The 12,615-nt window shown below is 40.1% G+C and overlaps 1 pseudogene; it reads right to left on the bottom strand.

The window, feature by feature from the left end:
- Window positions 1-200: 200 nt before the first annotated feature.
- LOC133731009 (23 kDa jasmonate-induced protein-like) lies at window positions 201-1,843 on the bottom strand (annotated as a pseudogene).
- Between the last annotated feature and the right edge of the window lie 10,772 nt (window positions 1,844-12,615).

Here is a 12,615-nt window from a genome sequence, read left to right as displayed (position 1 = left end):
CAAGTAGTGAAGTGGTTCACAGCGCGGGCCTCAATATAAACCTTAAAAAAAAGAAAAAAAAAAGACTTGTGATCCCAGTTATGTACGTAGTAAAAAAGTGTAAAATAAAATAAATAAATAAAAATCTGGGTAAAGTAGGAAGCTAGATTAATATATTTACCGAGTTGTCGTATTTTGCCTCATTTCCTGGGTTACGTACGCTACGCCATCATGTAGTCAGAGTCAACCCCATTGCTTTTTTTTGCCGCGAAACAGAGGAGCGGCACAAGAACCGTTTGCTTCTGCAGAGCTTTGCACATGCAGAAATGCACCCCATTGTCCATTTTGAATTCGCATTGGGTAGTAGGGGTGGCCAAACGAAACCGAAAACCGAAAAAACCGCACCGAAAACCGAACCGTAGCCTAAAAAAACCGAACCGAAACAAAAAAACCGAGCCGAACCGATTATGTTCGGTTCGGTTTTCGGTTTTGGCTAGGTGAAAACTGAACCGAACCGAAATATTGTGAAATTTTATGACCACGGTTTACCAATCCGATCGGGTTCGAAACTATTGTGAAAGTTGCTAAATTTTTTACCACACGCATAATTTATTGTAATCATCGCATCCAACGGTCGGTTTTTTTATTTTCTTTGAATTTATAGAGGTTTCTCTTTGGAGTGTATGATATATAAATATAGGTTTATAAGAGTAACTAAGTTTGACCTAGTTGATCGAATTCGAAACGAGAACCAAATTGGCCGGATTTTTTACAACCACCATAAAACATTACAATCTCTCCATCGACTGGTTGGTTTCTCCAAATTCATTTTTCTCTTCATGGTTGCTTTAGAATGAACCTCAATAATTTAAATACAATATATAAGTCATACTACTTTAGGAGACAAATTGGTATAGGCCAATGTATTGGTAATTAAAATTGAAATTTTTATCTTATGTCAACGCACATCCATCAATGAAATATTTACAAACATGATGTAAAAAAATAAGCACGTTTCGCGGTCGTCACTTCATTGGCCAACCAAGAAAACATACAAGTGACTACGGTTGACCAATCCGATCGGGTTCGAAACTATTGTGAAATTTGCTAAATTTTTAACCACACGCATAATTTATTGTAATAATCGCATCCAACGGTCGGTTTTTTTTATTTTCTTTGAATTTATAGAGGTTTCTCTTTGGAGTGTATGATATATAAATATAGGTTTATAAGAGTAACTAAGTTTGACCTAGTTGATCGAATTCGAAACAAGAACCAAAGCCAACCATTTCATATAATGAAGCTTTGAAATTTGATTATGAACTACGAAGCAAGATTATTGTCTTGCCAAAAAACAAAAAAAAATTGTTTTATTGAAAAAAAAAAACTGTTTTATTGAAAGAAAAAAAAACCGAACCAAACCGAACCGAACAAAAAAATACACAAACCGAACCAACAATTCGGTTCGGTTTTCGGTTTCGGCCTAAAACCGAACCCACCCCTATTGGGTAGGGGCTTGGCCAATATGCCCATACCAATCTTTAGGAGTAACAAAAGTTAAGGTGTTCCCAGTAGCATTGTAAAGGAGGCAAAGTGTGGAGACTCCATCTCGGTACTGCTTCTTCAAGTTCTGCACGAAAGTGAGTGCGTCGGTAGCCCTTCGTGCCGATGCTTTGCATGTTGAGAGCCACGCGTGCCCTATCAACTGCTGTCGGTTGCTTGTTGGCATACTCTGGCATTGCCGCTAGAGTTGAGTCGGTTATGGGGTTGCCAAATACGTTCGCCATCTCTGTCTCTCCATTTCTATCACGCACTCAATCACTCTTATCTCTGTGCCAATCTAAGCTGGAAGATGGAGCAGCTATATTGTGTTAAGAGTAAAAATGTAATTACAAAAGCAAGATTTAGAAGTAGAGTTATAAAGGAACTTTAGCTGTCGTTTTTCACTGTATTAGAGAACTAGTCATGCTTTTCCTTCTTCAATTTCTCTGAGATTCTGATTATTGTGGAATTCTATCATGGTAACAGAGCCAGGTTGATCTGTGACCTAGTTTTTGTCAAGAAAAATCATCAAGAATCAAGTTTCTCCTCACTTTTACTACAATTTGTTCAAGCTAACTGTCACGCCCCGAATTTTGAATAATAAATTCAAATCCGAAACCTGAATAATTACAATTACAAAAAACCAAATCTCGAAACTTCGAGTTCATTATTACAATTCACTCTCACAATATATTATAAAGCTCAAATGAGCATAACACACCTCACAACTTACAATTGTTGTAAAACTCTAACAATTGCTCTAACCGCACGATCACCGTCCTGGTTCTCCTGTCCTGTAGGATTACCCGCTACACAATTTGAATAGTGTACCGGGAGTTGCAACAACACAAAACCCGGTAAGCTTTTTACAGCCAGTATGAGTAAACAAGAAAGAACTGTTGATTTATTAGATTTCAAGACTACCACAAACCCACGTTACTTTCTCACTCTCATATATATATATAGACACTTATGAGTTACTCTCAATTTAGCTCATAAGATCACTCACTCTCATATATATATGTAGACACTTATGAGTTACTCTCAATTTAGCTCATAAGATCCCTCACTCTCATGTATATATATAGACACTTATGAGTTACTCTCAAATTCGTTCATAAGATTTCCCAACATTTGGTAGACAGACTCATATATATATATAGACCCTTATGAGTTACTCTCAATTTCCCTCATAAGGTTACCATATATATATTGACACTTATGAGTTACTCTCAATTTCACTCATAAGGTCACTCCACATTTGGCAGACAGACTAGAGCTCTAACTGAACGTAACCACTCGTCCGGCCACAGACGTGATTACGATTTAATACTATTAATAACCACCAGCCCGGTACGAGAGCGTGATTCACTAATAGATGCCATGGTCACCTCGTGACCTAGTGATCTCCACAGATCACAACAATTTATTGTTCCTCAACAATAAAACTCAACACCTCTCACAATATATTGTTTCTCAACAATAACTCAACACAACTCCAACAATACATATTATTTCACGTAATAATATATATACAGACATTCACACAGGAATGTCTAATACACCAACAATAGTTCATATGATTGCAAAATAAAGCAATTAAATATATTGGGTTCGTAATATGAACCACGTGAGGTTTACTCACCTCGATAATCCCGCTGCGTCTTCAATTCAGCTCAAAATACGATCCACAATCGTCCACCAACTCAAACCGTCAATCACCTAGTCCAATAATGATCTTGACTTAGCCAACAACTCAAATATGTAATTAAACGACGATCCAACGCTCAGATTCAAATTAAACGATGATCCAACGGTCGGATCTGAATTTAATGATGATCCAACGGTCGGATCCTCACGGATCGCCTTTAGGATCATCCTCCAAAATTATCACGAAGATCCAACGGTCAGATCTTCCTGAATCGCCTTTACTAACATCTCCACAAAATTATATGAAAATCCGACGGTCAGATTCTCACGAATCGCCTTCCGAATCACTATTTCTCAATTATACGAAGATCCAACGGTCGGATCTTCGCCCGTGACCTCACAAGGTCACCGGGACAGTCATACGATCAACATATCCAAAATTGAAGCAAAACCGATGGTCAGATCTTCACAGATCGTAAACCGAAGATAAACGTAAAAACGTTAAATAGTAACGTCAAAACGTAAATCCACTATTTATCAACTTTTTCTAACATGACCATGTTATATATCAAAACGCTCGTATGGATGCATAGATCATCGCCTAGATAATGAAAACTCGAAATATGGTCTGATGCGCCGCCACAAGCGGTGGTCAGTGGGCGGTCAACGCGGCGGTCAACGACGGTCAACCACCTCAGATGGCAAAGTGACCAACTACAAACTGGTTCAAAATGAAAGGGTGATCGACTTCCATACCTGGAGCTAAGTCTGGTTTGGCCTAGATCGTCCTAGATCAAGCGTTGAAGTTGGATTAATCCGGAGCGTCTGATCAGATTCCAGATTAAATCAGGGACGTCGAAAAAGTCAAACCATGATCTAGCGTTCTATACAAAAAATCGTGATGAAAGGCTTACATGGGGATGATCAGTATGAGGAGGAGATCACGAAAATGGGGACGATCGGCCCATGCAACGCCGGAAAAATGGTTTTCCGGTCGGGTCGGGTTCACCTAGCTGGGGTGTCTTCGATCTCCATCTGGGGGCAGCGGCGGGGCAAGGCGGTGGCAGGGAGCGGCTGGGCGGCTCGAGGCGACCTCGGGGAGGGCCGGGTCGTGGCCGGAGGAAGAGCGACGGCGCCGCTGGCGTCGGGTCGGGTCGGCGGGTCGGCAAGGGTAGGGAGGGTTTTGCGCGAGAGAGAGAGAGAGAGAGGGGGACTATTCCGCAAAAAAAACAAATTTTTTGTCCTTAATGAAAAAAATCAGATATTTTTCCTATTTATAGAAAATTCCCAATTTTCAAATATTCATAACTTAATCATACGAACTCCGAATATTGCGTTCCACATGTCCACGAACTCGTATCGACGAGCTCTACAACTTTCATGAAGGAAGTTTTCCCAAATTTTGAACGTATAAAAAGTCAACTTTGTTGACCCCCTAAAAACGTTCGTTTTCGAAAATAAAATCGTTCGAACTAATTCCACAACTTTTCCAAGCTTCGTACTCGATCCTACTATCGTGAAATCATTTCTAAAAAAACCACGGAATTTAATTTGGATTTTCCCGGGTATTACACTAACAGACTGTTCGTTCAATTCCGGCTCAACATTCAGATAAGTTCATCATCGATTGGGAAGATTTTTGTTAAAGTTTTAGCTATTGTTCATATTATCGAAGCTTTGGATTTCAGTTTTGAGTATATGATTACTGGAAGTTATAGTTGATTACTGGATTTCAGATAATCATCATTCTTACATCCTTATATAGGGGAATTAATTCTGCAATAATGCATGCTACTTATTACATCATGTGAATAACATGGAGTGATATTATTGATTGGGTTTTAGTTTCACGTGCTGCATTGCATTTGAGAATGGCACAGTGCATTGCATTTCGCATATGAAATGGTATGTGAAAGGTGAAAATGAGATACGGACAGAACAACGTCTAACAAGGAGCGGACCACATTGCAGCAAACAAATGCACCACGTTACCAATCTCAACACAATTACGTTCACCATTTGCCATCTCCTCTTCACCTTAATTACCTCTGCCATTTCACATATCCAACACCGACCATGGGATCGATTTGTCTGACATAAGTTTGGCAGATTTGGTTCTCTTTCCCTGGAATTTACTCCACCTACACATTTGATTCAAGCAGGAATGGATTCTATGAGGTCTGGATTTAAGTGAGCCCGAGAAGTATGTAAAATCGATCTATTCACGTTTTACTACAGTTATCACAATGAAATTTTGAGAAGCTCCGGAAGCAAAATGTTGAACTCGTACCTCAGACGAGTTCATCCTCCATTGCTGAAGAATCGCTTCTTTCCATATATTTGTTAACTTCTACAATCCTCGATCAGTTACCATGGTGCCCAAGGAGGTATTAACACTATTGAAGTCTCTGTTCCTTATCCAAATATCATATCTCTACCCTAAGACCTCATTTGATTCGTGAAATTAAATGAAAGCAAGTCCTTTGTATTTTTCATGGGATGATAAAATTTTCATTTATGTATTTCACAACATAGGAAAAGTTGTTAAAAACCTTGTAAGTAATGCAAGAAAATGATGGAAAGTGAGTAATAAATACAAATGAGTAATATAATAAATAAATCTCTTGGGGGCATGGAATGCACTTTCCCCCATATTTTTCCTTTAGGAAATTGTTTCATGACCCTTTGCATTCCAAACACGAGAGATTATTCAGAGCACCGCCGTGCACTTGCACCAACATAAATGAATGGTTAGATTGTATTAAATACACTTTTTGTTTATTAAAAATAAAGTTGATAATAAATATCAATGGTTGAGATTATTTTATAAGGGTTGGGTCACTTGCACCGTCGGTGCATAGAATAATTTCCATCCAAACACAAGAAATGAGTGAATTTACTTTCATAATACTTCAATTCCTCAAATTAAACGAGACATAAGTTCGATAGTATTTTGATGTTTTCTATAAATTCATCGATTCAGATGAGGCCAATCTCAAGGAATCACATGTCAACGGCGAAGCAGTGGACCGGAATGGGGGCTGCGCCGAATTTGAACTGATTGCTCTCTTCGACGACCCCTTTTTGGAGTGACGTTCCGTAAAGAAATCGGGTAGTTTCAATATGGATAACAATACACACCAATTTTAGGCTTCTCCATGTGACATGATTAATTTATTCATACTTTTTTTTTCCCTAAATTTGTAGCTATACGATGGAATTAGTATTAGCTTAGGTGATGAGAGTAGCTGGATACGTAATCAACTTGTAAGTGGTACTACCCAACAAAGGGCTGAACAACGTGTATTTGTGATAAAAATATATGCATGACAATGATTTCAACATGACAATGATGAATAACAATATTGCATCGAAGGGAGACGTGGGGCAGTTTCCTAACACGGCCTATTTCATTAACGGAGAATAAAGCCTGAACAATGTGTATTTTCGGTACAACATGCATGGCTTTGGATTCAACATTTATATATATAGTAACATTTATATTTGTTTTAGTTTTTCTGTTTAACTAAATTTTGAATCTCACACCCACAGTCAAGACCAGATACTTATGTTCTCACCATCGATCTAGTTATTAGTTTCTTTTCCTTGGTTGGGTTTCTAGAAAGCAGCTTGAGAGAGAGAGAGAACCCCATAGCAGCTTAGCCTATTCAAATGAGTGCATACCATAACTAATGGCCATTCAGATTCACAACTCACAGCTCACACAAAGAGAAAGAGCACCCTCACTAACACAGCTTGCAATAAAACTTATAGGGCTAAATACTGATTACTACCCTGTAGTTTGGGTCCAAAATCAATTCAGTCACTGAACTTCTAATTTCATCAAGAACACCCCTGCACTTTCAATTTTGATCTAATAGGTCCAATTCGTTAGACTTCCAACAATTGAGTTATTTAACTTGTTGACATGGCTCATATATGGCCTATGTTTTATGATGTGATGTTGAGGTGGCCTGCATAGTTAATTTAGGAGTGAAATCCACTATTAGAAATCTATCAAATAAATAGTTTTTCAACAAATAATCCAACTATAACTTGAACCCATAACATAATATTAACGAATTGGACCTATTAGATCAAAATTGAAAGTGCAGGGGTGTTTTTGATGAAATGAGAAGTCCATGGACTGAATTGATTTTGGACCTAAACCACAGGGTAGTAACCAATATTTAGCCCAAACTTATAATAGAGAGAGATAGAGAGAGAGAGAACCTCATAGCAGCTTAGCCCATTCAAATGAGTGCATACCATAACTAATGGCCATTCAGATTCATAACTCACAGCTCACACAAAGAGAAAGAGCACCCTCACTAACACAGCTTGCAATAAAACTTATAATAAAGAAGCCAGCCATGCCATGGTGATCGAACACTTTCAAACTGGTGCTCTCTCTCTGAAATACACATGAGCCAAGCCATTGCTTTCAAACTGGTGCTCTGTATCTGAAATAGTGGGCCGGAGACTTCCTTCATTGTTCTGGACATGACACTGTGGTGTGTGCCGAGTAAGGGGCACATGTAAAACAAAGAAGAACCCAGATATTAAGTATTAACCCGTAAATGATGACCTCAGGTGTTGATTAGTAATGAACTTAATATGAAGAGAGGATTTCAGGTAACCAATCTAGCTGGGTGTTGAACCCCAAGTAACAATGAAAGTAGACCTTTCTTCTCGAATTGTCTTACTTCTTTTTGTGAAACCAAAGTAGTACGTCCACAATGAAAAAGAACTACTTCCTGCTTTCGAACTATAGTGATACAATGATTGGAATCAATAAGGGTTTTTGTCCATTTACCCCATTTCTAGAGATTTTTTTCCCACTAACCCCATTAAGTTTTTTTAATTCTCTCTTACCCAATACACTCTAGGGAAGTCTTCTCTAATACCCTATTAAGATTTTTTTTTTGTTTTTAATTTTTTTTAAAATACCATTCTACCCCTCACCCCTTTGTTACTTAGAGAAAGAGAGAAGATGGAAGAGAGAGAAACCATAGGAGACTTCGCCGGAGCTCGTCACTAGTCGCCGAAATCCGGTCACTGGCCGCCGGATTCCGGTCATAGGTTGTCGGACATGTTTATTACCCCAATAAACGTCTATTGCTCCCCAATGAAGGGGCAATAGACCCAATAGATGTATATTGGCCCCCAATAGATGTCTATTGCCTCCAATAGTCTATTGCCCCCTAATACACGTCTATTGCACTCCAATAGAACTTTCAGTCGCCAGAATATAAACAAATCTTCTTAAAATTAGACAAATAAAACTTTAATTAAAGAAATAAAATGAGAAAATTACATCAATTCAAAACGTCTATTGCCCCCCAATAGATGTCTATTGCCCCCCAATAGACGCTTTAACAAATGTATATTGCCCCAATAGAACTTTTTTTTCTTCATTTTTTCTTTCTATTCGGGCATTCTGCACCATTTTACCCAAAAAAAAAAAAAAAACAGAGAAATTGATTGAGTCACCCAATGAAAAACTTTGGGCACCCATGTCCTCTTCTCCATTCCTGTTGCAGTTGGAGTCGACTTCTTCTTCTTTCTATTTGCTGCTTAAGACGCCTCCACGTCGTCGCTACTGTGGGCGGTGGCGTCGCTAGACTCGCACCCGGAGATTCTGACCAAGGTCCGGGAACTGATCACGGCGGACCAGCTAACGCGGATGAGGTACACGCACTCAGTGGTTCTTGAGGTCGTGAGGTACTGCGCTCCGGCCACCATGGTCCCTAACGTTGATGTTGTTGACTTTCCGTTTTCCGAGAAGTGATTTCGACGAGTACGCCAACGCATATCCAGTGAGAGGGATAACAGCGAGTGCCGGAATGATAACAGCAACGACGGCGAGGCTGCTGAGGCTCGGGATCGGCGAACAATCGAACGACGATGAGAACGTTCAAGTGGCTGGAGCTCCGATCGGAGCTTCTTCGTCGTCTTCAGGCTTGGACTGCATCTCCAGCGCGGCGATCGCAGAGAGAGAGAAATCGGAAGTGGAGATCAGGGGTAGAGAGAGAAAGGAGAAAGAGGGGTTTGCTGGCAGCGTGGAGAGAGAGAAGAGAAGACAGAGTGGCATAATGTAATTTTTTAATTAGGTGAAAGGCAAAGTTGTAATTTCTCTTTAAATTGGGTTAGCGGGAATAAAAATTTGTTGCTGGGGTAAGTGGGATAACTTTGGTTCATTTTGGGGCTTTTGGTCAAGGACCCAATCAACAAACAAACCGGAAATAGAAATAATTCATTAAGTAAGGTAAAACACTTCATCAAAGTTAAAACTTGGGAACATTCATCGTCCTACAACATGCTGAATGAACTACCTATTTGCAATCCTAAAACCAACAAAATGGTTGGAAAAAGTACCATTTTGGATATAGAAGGATGATCAACTAAAATAGATTAATTCGTATGATAAACAATTTAGAAAGATGCATATGAACCGTTTAACATATAATTAAACAACGAAAATGATATTAATTCCTAGTCTTCCTCACCTAATAACAGAAATGTAGGTGCCCTGCTCGTGCTATATAGGTCCAATATAGACCCCGAGCTTCTCAGAGCGCATCAATTTATGCATAGAAGAAGTAAGATGCATAATTCCTTTCTGTGTTGCATCTTGTTATTTTCTGTGGATATTGAGTTGTTTAGCATGTTCCAGCCTATCACTTTTTGTTTTGGTGTTCTTGGGATGGATTCGGCTTTTGATGTTTGCACAATTTTTCAAATCACTGCTAATGTTAAACCCACTTTCAAGCTATCATGTTATACAGCTGGGGCAACTTCACTTGCTGATGGATGAAAGAAAGTTAACCGATATTGTTAAACGTTTGAAGGACTATGTTAGAGCTTCTGGTCCAACAAGAAAGTTCAGATCTTACATTTTCTATTGAGAAAAATTCAGCTACCGTCCCCAAACTATTTTGCCAAGGCCAATTTGATACCCGAACTCTCAAAAGTATCAATGTGATACCCAAAGACCTAAATTGGTATCAACGTGATACTTCCGTCAAAATTTTCAGACGACGCCGTCTGTTTGCTGACGTGGCAAGCACGTGGGTCCAAAAAAAAAGTGAAATGACCAATTTACCCTTTTTCTTTTCTTTTTTTAGAAAAATTCATCTATCGTCCCCAAACTATTTTGCAAGACCAATTTAATGCCCAAACTCTCAAAAGTATCAATGTGATACCCAAAGACCTAAATTGGTATCAACGTGATACCTCCGTCCAAAATTTCTGACAGCGCCGTATGTTTGCTGACATGGCAAGCACATAGGTCCTAAAAAAAGTGAAATGACCAATTTACCTTTTTTTTTTTTTTTTGTTAATTCATTTTTTTCCTTTTCTTTTCATTTCTTTTTCTTCCTTCTTCTTCTGGGATTTCCTTCTTCTTCTTCTTCTTAGGGTTTCGCGGCGCCAAGCAGCTTGGGCATTGAAGCTTCCAATCGAACCCAATACCGGTCGAAGAACCTGCTGGTGCTGAGATGATCAACGACCCGTCGGCGTAAATTGGGGCCGCCGAGTTGTTGAGCGAGACGAGGCGTTCAGCCGGAAGGTACTGTGAAAGAGTGACCGTCGAGGCGGAGTATGTAAGGTCTCCGAATGGAAGGCAGTCCAGTTCTAGGGATGCCATTTTAGCTATTCTTCTTCTTCTTCTCTCTCCTCCTCTCTCTCTCTCCTCTCCTTCTCTTCCGCCCAAACCATCACTAACACCGCCGAGATCCTCTCCAATTCCTGCTACAAATCCATCTCGACGGCGTTACTGATGGTTTAGGCGGAGGGGAAGGAGAGGAATAAGTTCGAGCATGTACACATTATTTAGGATAAGCAAACCAAACAGTACGTAATAATGCCTACAGACCATAGAAAGTCTGAGACTTACATAAACTACAGGAAAGGAAATTATTCTTTAGCTGTTGAGACATGCATGAAGCATTAGTTACAGATGATGAACGAGCCTTCACCAGCAACAAGCGTCAATCAACAACCATGCCAGCATACACATAACGTACGAAATTGATATAGATACACTTCCCTTGCTCCCTCGCTAGCTACATCACCTAACTAGTAGGTGTCAACTCGATCAAGATCATATTAGGCTTTGGCGGCATCTTCTAAAGTGAACACTGCTTCCACAATAGGGGAAGTATCCCTGCCAGTTGCTATAGTTGACAAGCCTCCCTGCCACGTGTCACTGTAGTTGTAGCGAAGCTGTAACAATTGATTGGCTATTACGCTCCACCTTCCATCGAAGTTAGGACTGGGCATATAGGACCAGAAATCCGGTTACTTACCCGACCTGCCCGCATTTTCCGGTGCGGTAACTGCACTGCATCTAAAACGGCGCCGTTTTGAGCACTCACCGAACAGTACCGCTTCACTTCGGGTCGGAATCGGGTCCAGGTGTCGAACCGACCGGATTAAAACCGACCGACCCGAATTTATTTAAATATATTTTTTATTTAATTTTAATACTTGTCAATTTCTGATTGGCCCAAAAGCAAGCTTACCTAGGCTTGGCTGCACTCGATCTGGTAGAAACCCTAAGAGACTGACCTTTCTTCTTTGCGCATTCGATCCATTTTACATTTTCTCTCCTAGTCTCTCCTCTCACTCTCTCCTTTGACTAAACGGCGCCGACGCCGAGGCATCTTCTCTGAGGCTCTCAGTCTCTCACGACTCAGGTGAGCATCTCCTCTCACTTAGCATCTTCTCTTCTCCACTGGTATATCAGTATATAGTTGTTGTTCTTCATTTTTTTCACAAGGGTAATTGAATCAAGACGTTTATAACTGCTTGGTTTGCTGGCGGGTTTTGTTGATTTTGGTGTTGATTGGTGTTTTGTTGAAGTAAATTGGTGTTTTGCCAAATGGGTACTGAGTGTTTGACTATTTTCTGGAAATTGGAACTATGGGACTTTGAATCTGTTTTATGTGGACTGTTTTGAATCTGTGCTTTAGGCTTTAAGCTTTTGAATATGATCACTCAAATATCTTAATCTGTTTTGAGACTTTTGTGGCTAGATGGAGGGGCTGCTGTTAGTGACTCGGAGGAATGAAAGCTGAAAGGGTGAAGTAGATGGCGGGGTTGCTGTTGTTTGGACCTACTGCAGCAGTGCAGCTTGCTTGCTCCAAATTTCACCACATCTTCTTGTGTTTACAATTCGGTGCAGATCGACACCGCACCGGCCCGCACCGATAAAACGGTGAAACCGGCAATCCGGTTGAAACAATTATAAATCGGTTGCGGTTTGGATTTTGGGCTTACCGCATTATCCGGTGTGGTTGCGGTTTCAGGCCCAAACCGGCCCGAACCGCACCGAGCCCAGGCCTAATCGAAGTGGTTCAGTTCGCGGATCTCAGACCATACTTGCAAAAATGTCACTATTTGTTATCCAGTTGTGTCCGTACGTAGGTTAAATAGTGTGAA

Source organism: Rosa rugosa, chromosome 1 (genome assembly GCF_958449725.1).
Source record: "Rosa rugosa chromosome 1, drRosRugo1.1, whole genome shotgun sequence".
NCBI classification, from domain to species: Eukaryota; Viridiplantae; Streptophyta; class Magnoliopsida; order Rosales; family Rosaceae; genus Rosa; species Rosa rugosa.
Note: the sequence above shows the minus strand (reverse complement) of the source record. Positions and strands in the feature narration are given on the sequence as shown.